The sequence below is a fragment of the Pinus tabuliformis genome, chromosome 2_1 (genome assembly GCF_031772625.1).
Source record: "Pinus tabuliformis cultivar Carrire ecotype Pingquan chromosome 2_1, CPIR1, whole genome shotgun sequence".
Taxonomy (NCBI): Eukaryota; Viridiplantae; Streptophyta; class Pinopsida; order Pinales; family Pinaceae; genus Pinus; species Pinus tabuliformis.
In genome coordinates this window covers 104482811-104495996 of record NC_142299.1, presented here as the reverse complement: position 1 = coordinate 104495996, position 13186 = coordinate 104482811, and positions in this window count along the sequence as shown.

Sequence of the window (13186 nt, the reverse complement as noted above, 5' to 3'; positions counted from 1 at the left end):
CTTCTTTTGTTTAATTAGCAGCAATAGAATAAGAGATGGAACACATAAACACACTTACAATGACAAGTAGGAAACACACCATCAACACAATAATCCACAAGAATCCACAATGATGTCTGCAAAACCCTGGCCTTCCTTTTCCTCAAATTGCAGAGATACAAGTAAAATATACAATAGAGCTTCTCCCTCAACAGTCCAACCATGAAAATGAGCAAGAGAAGGCATAATATAGATGATCTAACTCCTTTCCCCACCTCTAGGGGTCGAGCTCAGCTTCCTAGGAGTTGTTTCAACTAATTCTAAACTGAGCACTAGATAATAGGCAGTCAAAACAACTTGCCTCTAAAACTTAGGTAATCTATCCATGCATTAAATATTCACTATTTACATCAAAGAAACTTCTAGAAGTGTCAAAAGAGAGTAAATGTGTCCAAGTGATATGAAAATTACACAAACATCCATCATTTACATGCCTCAAAAGTCAACCAAAGTAAAAACAGTGTTTTGTTGGTCGAACTGGTCAAAACAGTGAAATTTCCCTGAGTGGTCGCGCCCCTCACTTTGACTGGTCGCGCGCATTGACAGCTCTGTTTGAGGGCATTCCCGGTGTTCAAATTAGGTGCAAGATAGCTCATTGGAAAGGTCTGTGAGTCTACTTTCCAACCCCACTGGAATATCTAAATTTGGAGTTGATTTGACCCCTCAAAAGTCATTTCTCCCAAGGCAGCTTTCTGCAACTCAAAAAAGGGGCAGAAAGTCAAAATTTGCATGTATTTTGAGCTTTTGGAAGCCCAAATCTTCATAAAATCTGAAACACATCCATAGGCAAGTGTATTTTTGCATGACAATTCCAAAAATGTAGAGTTTTCCCCGTTCTGAGCTTTCCCCATGACTGGTCGCGCGCGGGGTGAGACCACTCAAATGGCCAAAACCTGTAAAATTCTCAAAAATGCCAAAAATGTCTCAAAACTCTCAAAATTTCTTGGGTTTGCTGCTAGGAGGAGGCTAATGAGTATCATGGTGAGTGATAGAGGCCTCAGCCAAGATACGGAGCGGGTTGGTCTTCTTCTTCCTCCTGCGGGCCTCGGACAACTTCCTTTGGAGTATCTTCATCTTTGCTTTGCAAACATGCATTCTCGCCCAATAATGATTTTTCATGTTCCGTAGCAGTCTCTTGTCTTGGTTGGCTTTCTCCAACAGTCTCTCCAAGTGTGCATTCACACGGATAAGCATGGATTCCCTCTCCTTGGGCAGCAAGTCACCGGGCCTCCTACAGTTGATGACTCGGTCACTTCGAATCCTCCACAGCTCATCCAACTCTTTCTCATCCTCAAGTTGCTTGTTGCGCTGCTCAAGATAGTTTATTTTCCATTGGGCCATGTCAAGCTTTTGCTGTAACAAGCGGTTTTCTGCCTCTCTCTGTCGGATGATCTCATGCAAATCTGAAGTGGGGGAGCGAGCATCAAGGTCAATGAAATCATGATGTGTATCACCAACTCTCTCGTCCTCAACCATGGGCTGCTTGCCCTCCCGTACTGCCTCTGCTGATGAAGAATGCGAGGCCCCTTCCACCTGATGTGGAGATAACACTCGCTGACCTGTAGATGATGATGGCGAGACCCCTTCCACCTGCTGTGGAGAAAGTACTCGTCGAGCTGCTGCAAACAAGGTCCTGTGACCTCTATGGTAGGTGACCTGAGGTGAGGAAGCAACCTGTCTCGGAACATTGATCTCGGGCTGGTGAGATGGACCTCCCTCCTCATAAATGACCTCTGGCTCTGGGTGTGGCTGTGGTGGCACTGTAAAGAACTCATGAGAAATGAAGTCTGCCCATGGAATGCCCTGCTGACTCAACTGATGGGAAACAATGAGCTGGATGAGACCATGATGGCACAAACTCCTATGTTGCTGAGCTGGGGACTGCCTCTGAAACACGGACACCATCCTCTGAATGTCCTGGAAGAAGAAAACCGGGATGTTCATCATCCTCACTCGGGTAAAGTGCATCAACAGGCGAATGTGACAAGAGAAGACCTGTGAAAATCTTCCCTCGCATGTGAAGTAATGCATGATAAGCCGCATGATCGGAGCATACTCCCCCCGGAGGAATCTGAAGGGAAAGACCCCTGACAAGTGACTCATGAATGTTGGCCTGACATATGGCTCAAAACAAACATAATCCAGCATTTTTCGCTTGGGCCACACCTCACCCACATTTGGTATCCCGGTAGCCTCTGAAATCACCTCCGGAGATAGTACAAAATTCACCCCTGCAAGAGTGACCTGCCCATCATGAAGGTGCAAAACAAATAAGCGGGCCAACTCCCTGTGGTGCTGAATCTGGGCAAGCCTCTCACAGAACTGAAAACATGACATATAACGGAAACAATTCACTGCCATAGGACAGGCCTGCAATTCTGCCAAAGAGGTGGGTTCCTCTCTGCTATGATGACCACCTTTGCCACCCTTACGAGGCCTCTTCTGTACCTCGATCTCTGTGGAAGAAGACCGGTCATCACCTTGCTCATAGGTTTCAGTGGTTGACATGGTGCTTTTGAGCAAAGTGAAGCAAATAGATAGAGTAAACTGCTGCCCTTGCCTGCAAAAATGCTGAGAAGTATGCTGATTTCAAGGGGAAAAAATCATAAGGGAAATGTTAGGGGAGGGATTTTTAATAAGGAATGGGAAAATATGTAAAAACAGGGATTTTTAAGGGATAATTCACAAAATGTCAAACATATCATCTCATCTTCCATCATTAGGAAATCATTTGCAAAGAAATACTTTATTGGGGAAAATACGTATGATAGTCATCAAGGGAAAGGACATGCATTTGCAACAGGAGTATAGGACAGCATAGATAGCTTGCTCCTTTGAGTTTTTTGTTTTTTCAATGTACATCATAAGGTAAACAGTGTTTTTCAAAGGATTTTATGTACATTTAGTCATAGGGGAACAAGGCTTCTTTTACATCTTGTCATAAGGGAAAAAGGGATCTTAATTGAACAGGATTTTAGGGAAGGGGTAGAGAGGAAAACAGGGCTTAGTTTTGGGGAGACACAACAATATTCTTTTGCAAACAATATTTACATCAATATGTCCATTTTATACATATACACAGCTGCATTTTTCTTGTTTTTGCTATGGATATGCAACAACAGTGTGTCTTCTATTTTCCAATGACTATGCACAGCAACATCTTTTTTTTATTTGGTCATTTTGCCATATTATTGCTCTTTTCTCTTTTTACATAACATTTTTTATCCTTGCTGTTGTTCATTTATTTTCCTTGCCGTGTGGAGGGTATTAGGGTTTGGGTAGAATACATGAAAGGGCATTAGGGTTTTGTAAAGGGATTTGGGGGAGGGATAGGGTTTTAGGAATTTTGGGATGAGAGATTTAGTATTTATTGCAAATGAGATAAGATATAAAGATATTATGACATTTGTGAATTTAATAGGAAACAAGGAGGGAATAAATAGGGATTTAAAGCCTTGAAAAAACATCAACCCTAGCATAATGCCTACATGAACAAGCAATCACCCAAATCCATTTCTCCTTACATTTCTTGGTGATAAACATATATATGCAAGCCCATCATTTCATGTTTCAAGCATTCAAACGCACTAGAAGACCCTACCTCGATCAGTTGAGCAAGCAAGAGGGCGATTTAGTCGATTTGGAGTGGTTCTGTAGAAGACAGCTTGAGTGGTCGCGCCCCTGCTCTGAGTGGTCGCGCCCTGCCTGAGTGGTCGCGCCCTTTAGAAAAATACACTGCAGAGGGGTCGCTGAGTGGTCGCGCCCTACCCAACTGGTCGCGCACTGAGCCTGAGTGGTCGCGCCCCTGAGAATGACTCCAACTTTCTGCAAATCGCCTCTTTTGACCTCTCACTCGTTTTTGCAAGCTCTCAAATGCATAATGAGGCTGTTTAGAGGGAAATTTACTCTTTATAGGCCCAATTTGAAAAAATTAACTTACCAAACCCACTTTCTAATGTTTTTGTTTTGACATTAACTTTTAACACTTTTTTGTCTTCACTTTGTCCTGAATTTGATCTTTTGAGTGCTTTAACTCCGTTCTTTTTGCAGGTTGACCATCTGATGGACTCTGGCGAGGAGACCAGGGTTATTGCCGGCATTTTGAAGAATTTTGAAAATTTTCCTTATTTTTTGCAAATTTCACATGACCTTGGGTTTAAAAACAGGGTTTTTAAATCCAAGGTATAAATGAGCTGTACCTGATGAAAAATATCAATGGAACATATTTACATACCTCCTTCCGGCTTGTTGGGGACTATTAGACCTCTGACTCATGACCTTGCAGTGATTTTTGACCAAAACCCTAGACCTAAGACTTGGGACTTCAAGACAAAAATAAAACAAGTGTAACACAAGCTCATTAAATGATATGTCCTGATCCAGCAAAGCCAAGAAGGGAACAAGGACCAGCTCCTCCATCAGTTTTATGGCATGCCTAACGGGATGCAAAACTGATACTGATGAGACACCTACCTATGCACATGCAAAGAGCTTTTGATCACCGATGGAGGGCTCAAGACTGACACTAACAGCTCCCATTTTAGATATTACATGATGTCAGAACTGAGATTTGCATTGGGCTTGTGCCACGATGGCTCGACCCCATATTACCTAAAGGCCAACGGCCAAGTTGAAGTTGTGAACAAGGTATTAGTCACCATGCTTCAGTGTACTATTAGGATGCACAAGTCAAATTGGCATCTCATGCTTTTTCTAGCTCTGTGGGCCTATCAAAATTTAACTAAAGATGCAACTGGTTTCACACCTTTCCAGCTGGTCTATGGTCTGGAAGCAACATTGCTGATTGAATGCAAGATTCCTTTGCTCAAGCTAGTTGTTGAACTCCTCCCCGAAACATCACCTCAAGAGGAACGCCTTTTATATTTAGAACAACTGAATGAGACTCTCTGTCTCACTGCCTTGGTCATCAAAGCATAAAATAAACAGGTTAAATCCCATTTCGATTAGGCGGTCGCCCCTCGCGCTTTCTCTGAGGGTGATTTTGTCCTGCTATACGATCAAGCTAACAATAAGCTAGGGGCAGACAAGTTCGAACCTATGTGGCATGGGCCCTATATTGTAAAATGCATTTTGCAAAAAGGAGCCTATGAGCTTATTGATTATGAAGGAAATCCTCTCGATAAGCCCCGAAATGGGCTTTACCTCAAAACGTACTATGCTTAGGTCATCTTGCATGGTTACTTGTGTACATTAGTGTGTGATTCATTTTTGTACAACGTTGTTTTGTGTGATAGTTTTCAAATGGCTTTCCTGTTTACTATGATTTTCTTGCTTTCCAGATGTTTGCAACTCCTCAGGTTGGTTTCGCCAATGGTGCTTGCCGAAGTACCCGGAACATATCATCCATGACATGGGATATCTATGACCCTAACGGTGAGTTGATTGACCTTCAAGGTATCTGCCTAGGTCGTACAACCAACAAAATTGTTGAATACACTGCGGTCATCGAACTATTGTCAGAAGCCATTGCTTTGGGCATTAGAGAATTGGTTATCAACCTGGATTCACAGCTTGTCATCCTTCAACTCAACGAGAAATATTCCGTCAAGAACCCTCCAATATTATGAATGTATCTCCGTATCCATCTATTGGAAAGAAATTTTGATTATATTACATATCATCATATTCCTAGACGCATGAATACATTGACAAATGCATTAGCTAATTACGTGTTGGATAGACATTTAAGAAACATGTAAAAGATAAGTTGAACCATTTGTACCATAATAGATAGGAAAATACAACATATACATATATGTGAGAATTTTTGATACATCAGAACCCCAAAAAATAATATGTGTGTATATAATAACTTTAGTGACTCGCAAGCCTCGTACATCTGTGGCATGCACGCCTCAAAAAATATGTAGGTGCTAGACCTAAGAGCTACTCAACATGGTGGTCATGGTAGCATGAAATAGCTCGTGCAACACGACTCAGCAATCGGCGGATCTGATCTAAAACTCCCACTATGTGCCTCTGGCATTGCTGGGGCATGTCTCCTATCCGAGCATACTCCAAGATACCAAGAGTCAACCCCTTGAGGTTCCTCGCGATCTCCTCCTCATTGTCGCTCACTTCCTGATAAGGGGTGACGACATCAATAGTACGAGGGACACGCCTGGTTATTGGGGACATCCCAGCTGGCCGCTTTGGTCCAACATCTACATAAACAAGAGAAATGTTATAAGCATGCATATACCAAAAATAATTAAAAAAACATCAAAATAAAAAATTTGATTTTTTACCTTTGCAATCGAAATCATCTCCATCTAGTAAGGGAATATTTGGATATCCATAGAAATCAGTGCCACTATACAACCAATCCTCCACAACAATTGTTTGTCATCGTAGCCATGAGAAGAATGCCAGTCGATATGACATGTGATGACCCCCAGTGATCTTGGGCATCAGACGACTCTAGCGGGCCATCCGCTGATCAAGGAGGATCGACCTCAGTCAACTGAAATTGGAACAGTGGCACTCGTTCCTGGAAGAAGGTCATAAGTACTGATCTGAAGCCAAATTGCTTCAAATTCCCTGCCTTTGCCTTGGACAACTGGCGCTTGATGTTGATCGTCATGGCCTCTGCCTAGTTAAAGATCGTAGGAGCTGTGCCGTCAATAGCATAAAGGAACTTCGACTTGTTAGTCTCATGTTCTACGTGAGACCCCACCACTCTGTTGATAGTCAACAAAAGCACCCTTAGTGTAAAATACCGCACACTAGAAATATCTATCTTCCCACTCTTGCATTTCAGGGCCTCAAGATAGTGTTCGGCAAGCAGGGAAGATATGCTTGTCCCGATCGAACGTGACCCATGTAATTTCACTGGCTCACCTCTGTGAGACAGTCTAGTGATGAAGTACATGTCTAAAGTTGTCAACTCCAGCTCTGGGTCCCCAATGACAAAAAACTCACGATTAATGTCCCAAAGGCTTATTAAGTATCAAAGAAACTCGATATGGGCCCGCATCCCTGGTGTAAGGAAAAATTTGAGGAGCCCGCAAGCCCTCAAAGCCTCCAGGAAATTTGGATTATTCAATGCTTGGGTGTCAACATCTTCGTGTTCTCTTTCCTTCCAATCCACCATTTTCGGCAATTTATCTCTTGCAAAAGCCATTTATTTGAGTCAATTATCAATTTTTGCACACAAAATTCAAGTTTTAACAATCAGTTTTTGAGGAAAAATTATTTTTCTGTATCCACGGCATCGGCGCTCCTGTTTTAGAAATAGTCGCATTGGTCATTGTGGACTGTTATGCAAATCACCCTCTACTGGCACGATCTCATGGTCGGAAATCACGTCGACCGAGGGTGAACCTTTTTCTAAAAAACCTTCCTAAAAATCCAAAAAATGGCTAAAAACATAAATGATGGCATGAAAATGGAGCTCAGGGCTTTAGCTATTACCTGGAACTAACATCTTGTCAATTGACCTCCCAGATCTCCTGCAATCTACTCCGGAACAACTAGGGAAAAAGTGGGTAAAAGGTCTTCACTACAAAGGTAAAATGGTAAATGGTAAAAATATATTTACTTTTCCCCTTTTTATTCATTTGATCATGAAAATATCAGGTTTTGTAAATATTTTTGACCTATTTTACCTCAAGGACTTGATAATATACTTTTCCTTACCTGTGCAACAACATGTGATGGATGTTTAACGATGACAATGAGTCACATTTCAGCTCTTTTCTCGATTTGTTAAACTCATATGAAAATATTGCTGAGTATTTTCCCTTTTTGACTCATTAAAGAGAATAAAAATGGGGGGTCTTCTTTCAGCTATTTTTCGACCCTTTAAAAGTGAAAATATGGTCGAGCCCTTATAATTTCGAACTCGTTAATGGATGTGAAATGTCGTGCGCCCAGTATAATTTTACCCCTTTTTCGAGCTGGGATGCACTGTTTACGAAAAAAGTACTCCTTGACTGAAATCGTCAAGAAGCTGGGACTGTTGCGCCATCCATGAAGTGCGATAGAAGTCACTGATTGCACATTCTGAACTTGTTTGCAAAAAATAGGATAGTAGTGGCATTTTGACTAGCCACTTTCCTGGTATTTTCTTTGGGGTCATTTTCTTTCTTTCTTGACCAATTCATTCTTTTTCCCTTTGATTATTCTTTTAGGGCATACCCTCTTTACATTTTTAAAATTTTTGATTTTTGAAAATATGGAACCTTTGCAGCATGGAAAGGATGATCATATTTAGCATTTCCACAGTCAATAATGAAATATGACACCTATTGGTATAGGAACCTAACAGGTTGCAAAGGCAATGATGGTTTCTTTTGTCTTTCGACAATAGTTTGACAAACTTGACATTTCCTTACATAGCTATGCGTATCTTTAAATAGTGCAGGCCAATAGTATCCTGTGGGCAAGATTTTATGTGTTGTAGCATCTCCCGCATAATGTCCACCTGTTGGTCCATCATGGAGTTCCTGCAACACCTTTTTAGATTCAAATTTCTCAAGACATCGAAGGAGAATAGAATCATAATTCATCCTAAAAAGTACATCATTTACGAGTTGATACTGCTTAGCCATCAATCTTAAAACTCTTTTCTTTGTATAATCTAGATTTGAAGGAGCATATCCATTCTTTAGATAAAATATGATATCAGCATATCTTGATTCAATATCGTTTAGGCTTACCTCATACATTTGTACCTCTTGATTTGAAGATGATATTTCAAAAATAAGCGATGCTCTAGCCAACATCTTGCAAAAGTCTTGTCCTTTTACAATATTTTCTGGCTTGATCTCAGTGTCATATTCTTGTAAGGCAGTGACCCAATTTGCTCTCTTTTCACCCACATCTTTCTGTACTAAGAGATTTCTTACCGCTAGAAATGGTACTATGATCTTTGTATGGATTTTAATAAGAAAGGATCTAAAATATTTGATTACTTTGAAAACAACATAAGCTTGTTTCTCAACGTTAGAATAATTTAATTCATCCCCTTGCAGATTTGAACCAAATAAGGAAATTGGGGTTTCCGCCTTGTCTTGGTTGGCTTGAGTGAGTATTGCAGCATATGATTTATCAGATGCAAATGTATACAAAAATAAAGGATCGGAAAATTTTGGAGTCGCTAAAGATGGGGCATTAATAATCGCTTGCTTAATCAAATTGAACGCTTCATATTCCTCTTGGCCCCATTTGAAAAGTGAATTCTTTTTTATCATTTCTTGTAATGGTGACACAATTCTTGAGAAGTCTGGAACAAATATTTTAACAAAATTAATCTGGCCAAGGAAGGATTGCATGGCTTTCTTATTATGTGGCAAGGATATTTCGGAAATTTCCTTAATTCTATCAGGATCAATATGGATTCTAGATTTTGACACTATAAATCCAAGAAGTTTTCCTTCACTTAATGCAAAAAAAGGACTTTTTTGGGTTAAGTGAAATCCCATACCTTTGGCAACGTTGGAAGATTTTCTTTAAGTCTCTAAGGTGATTACCGCATTTTTTAGAATATATTGTTATGTCATCCAAGTAAATCACCATTGATTTGTTTACTAATCCCTTAAATGCGATATCCATGGCTCTTTGAAATGTGGCGCCAGCGTTAATCAAACCAAACGACATCTTTTGATATGCATAAGTACCCCATTTGGTTCTGAATGTGGTTTTTAACTGATCTTCAGGATGGACCAGGACTTGGTTGTAGCCAGAGAAACCATCTAAAAAGGACATTAATTATGATCCTGCAACTGCTTGAATTATTTGTTCCATAGGAGGTAGGGGAAAATTATCCTTTTGATAGGCTTTGTTAAGATTTCGAAAGTCAATACAAATCCTAATATCTCCTTTTTCTTTCTAACTGGGACCATATTGGAAACCCACCTAGAATGTCGAATGGGAAAAATAATTTTGGCTTTCAATAATTTATTAAGCTCAGACTTAATCTAACTTTCCAGATTAGGATGGATTTTTCTCAGCTTTTGCTGGACAGGTTTTTCATTAGCTATCATTGGGATAGTATGTTGAATAATCGAAGTGTCGTAAGTCTTAAGGTCATCATAGTTCCAGGCAAAGACATTTTTGTATTGTTTCAGAAGTCGAACATAGGCTAATTTTTCTTCTGGGGCTAGGCCAAGACCTAGGTTGATATTCTGTGGCTTGGTATCCGTTCCTAGATTTACTAATTCATATTTTAGAGTTGAACTCTGAAGTTTTGAATTGGTAGATCTCTTAAAACGGTCTTTCAAATCATATAGGTCTTCCAACTTGACTATAGATTTTGGTATAGCATTATTAGTGCTTTCTTGTTGTAACTGCTGGTCATGTTGGTCCTCATCAATTATCTGATTAGTGTAAGATCCTTTCGATGTCAGGAAACTTACAATATCAGGATCATCATTAAAAATTCTCCAGTTTGTAACATTATTAGGGATGGAGGGCCTAAAGATCAATTCGATTGAGAATCTGCCTAGGCTATAGTATTCTGATGGAATGAGCTTGGAGGCTACATTAGCCAGGAGGTCAGCACTTGTAATTTGGAGTCTGGGAATAGATGAAATATTAAATGCTATAAAATGTTCAGTCAGATCTTGCACTAAAGATTGATAATTCTTCAAATGACCTTGTTACAGGGAAAAGTGTCTACACATAACTACTTATACCACTAAGGTGTGGTAGCTACCTTAGAAACAAACAAAGTAAAGCTACTTTCACTTTTCCTTTATGAAATATAGATGAGAGAAGAGCAAAGGAGACCAACCTCTGTCTTGCGCTTAGCTCCTAGTTCGATTCCTCTCTCTTCTGATAGTCCTTTGCTACTTGCTTCCTTGTACGCCCAGCTTCACAGAGTACCTGTAGGATCAGAGTAGCATAACACTATACAAGAACATGGATCTATAATCATAAACAATCTAGGATCAGATGTAAATTGACCATACAAATGCATAAAACATAAATGACACAAGAGTATGGAGGAAAACTTGAATAGCTTTTATTGATAATCAAGAAAGAGCCAAGGGAGTTACAACCAGTTGTTCTGACCCAGCATCATCCTCTCAGCAAGTAAGCCCATCTTCACCTCATACAAAGCTTAGATCACCCAGCACTATGATGTTGTCTCAAGAAACCAATAGCAATTCCTTACAAGATGCAAAATTCCAGCCTCTGGATCTCTGGGATGAGGGATCCATATATAGATATCTGTAAGGGAGACGAGTCAGCTTGTGATTTGATTATTGTCTTCCCTCTGATAGTTCTTGCTTCCACTTGGATATTGATGATCTCTTACTCATTCCTGGTCGAATTCAGAGAGGCAAGTGTCATAGGAGAAGTTTCTGGAAGATTCCATGCCTCTCCACCTCGCGGATTGACACTGCCATTTGTCACTTCTCATCCATCGCACCCCATAGAAGGGCTTTTTGAAATGCAACGCACCCACATAGTGTACTTAGGTGATATGCAACGCACTTTGCCTATGGAGCAGCTGAAATGATCCTGTTTTGACCAGTTCTGAGCATTTTTTCATGGAGAACTTCTGGGAGAAGCTGTAATCAGTTGACCTTGTTCCTTTAGGGGTTAGAACAACACTTTTAGGGACTTAGGAGCCCTTGGTTTATGGACATTTTATGCTTGGGGTTGCAGTGCCCAAAAATGTCTATAACAGACCTGATACACAATGTATAGTATTTCGTACATGTTTAATAACAATCTCAGAGTCTCTGAAGACTTATAGATACTTGATATCTAATCTGATTGCCTTGTATAGTCCTTGGACTAGAGCTTCGTATTCTTCAATATTGTTTATGCAATAGAACTCAAGTCTACATGTTAGCATAGTTTTGTTTCCCTCTGGACTAACTAATACACATCCTGCTCCTGATCCATCATTAGACTTAGAACCATCAAAAAATAATTTCCAAAATAAAGATTTATTTACAGGACTATCTATGAAATTAACACATTTAGAACTATCTGTTTGAGAAAAAATTTCCACTTGAGACAGAACAGGATGTTCTAAGTAAGGTGAAGTATGAGCATTAAAATTTCAAAACAAAGAGTCAACAGAATAGTTGCCAATTATATTGTTGCTGTATGCTACAAGTTCATTTTCTCCTTCCAATTCCATCACTATGTATTTTTGGTGTCTTTCTCGCTCAACCTTTATCTGATTTGATTTACCATTGTAAGGGAGCCACATATGTGACCAATCAATCGCAAAGTATTTTCAGACCAATCCCTACTAAGAATTAAACCATAAAATTAGGGAATGTCTGCAACTATAATATCAATAACTTGACATACCTTTGGATTAGATGACAACCTTATGGTAACTTGATTTAGTTCACCGATTACTTCGACTTGCGATCAGTCCAGCTAAACTATGCGTACTGCATATTTTTGAGGTTGGACATTTAACTTTGCACATATTGTTTTAGGTAAGATATTATATGAAGCTCTTGAATCTACCAAACAATTATGCAAGTTTTTATTGAAAATTTCATAAGTAAGAGGGAATGGGGGAGTATGGGATTTTGACCTACCTCCGATTAAGGCAATATCATTTGGATCAACTTTATTTGCCATATAAGTTGGAGGTTTTCCCATCTCATGAGAAGCTTTCAAGATTACAGCAGTGGGAAGAGGTGCAACAGGTACTGCATGTAACCCTTTCATAAGCAGCTTTTGTTGATGTTTCAACTTGCTCAACTCATGAAAATTAATGTTAGCCCTAGTCTTCTTCATGTCTTCAATGATATTATACTCCATCTCATTGGAAACAATCAATGTTTTTGATGGAGTTGAGGGATCATATTGGATTGGGCTTGTTTGAGTTGCTTTTGGTGATGATTTCTTACATGCGACTTTATCTTTAGATGTCAATCTTGTGTTCTTCTGTTTAGGACTAGGTTGTGGAGGATTGAGTTGATTTCCACTTCTTGTACTAACTGGTAATACCTCTTGATCCTCTTCGTCTGGAAGAATGAAGTCCCACATTCCTTGTACTTCTAAAACTTCATCTTCATTAGTAGGTCCTTCGTTAGAAACTTCCTCTTCTTCTTCTTCTGATTCTGCATTTGCTATAGCATTGGGCGGCTTTGAATCAGTTGAAGGATTTTTTCTATAAGGCTTGTAGGGTCTTTTCATTGCTTTT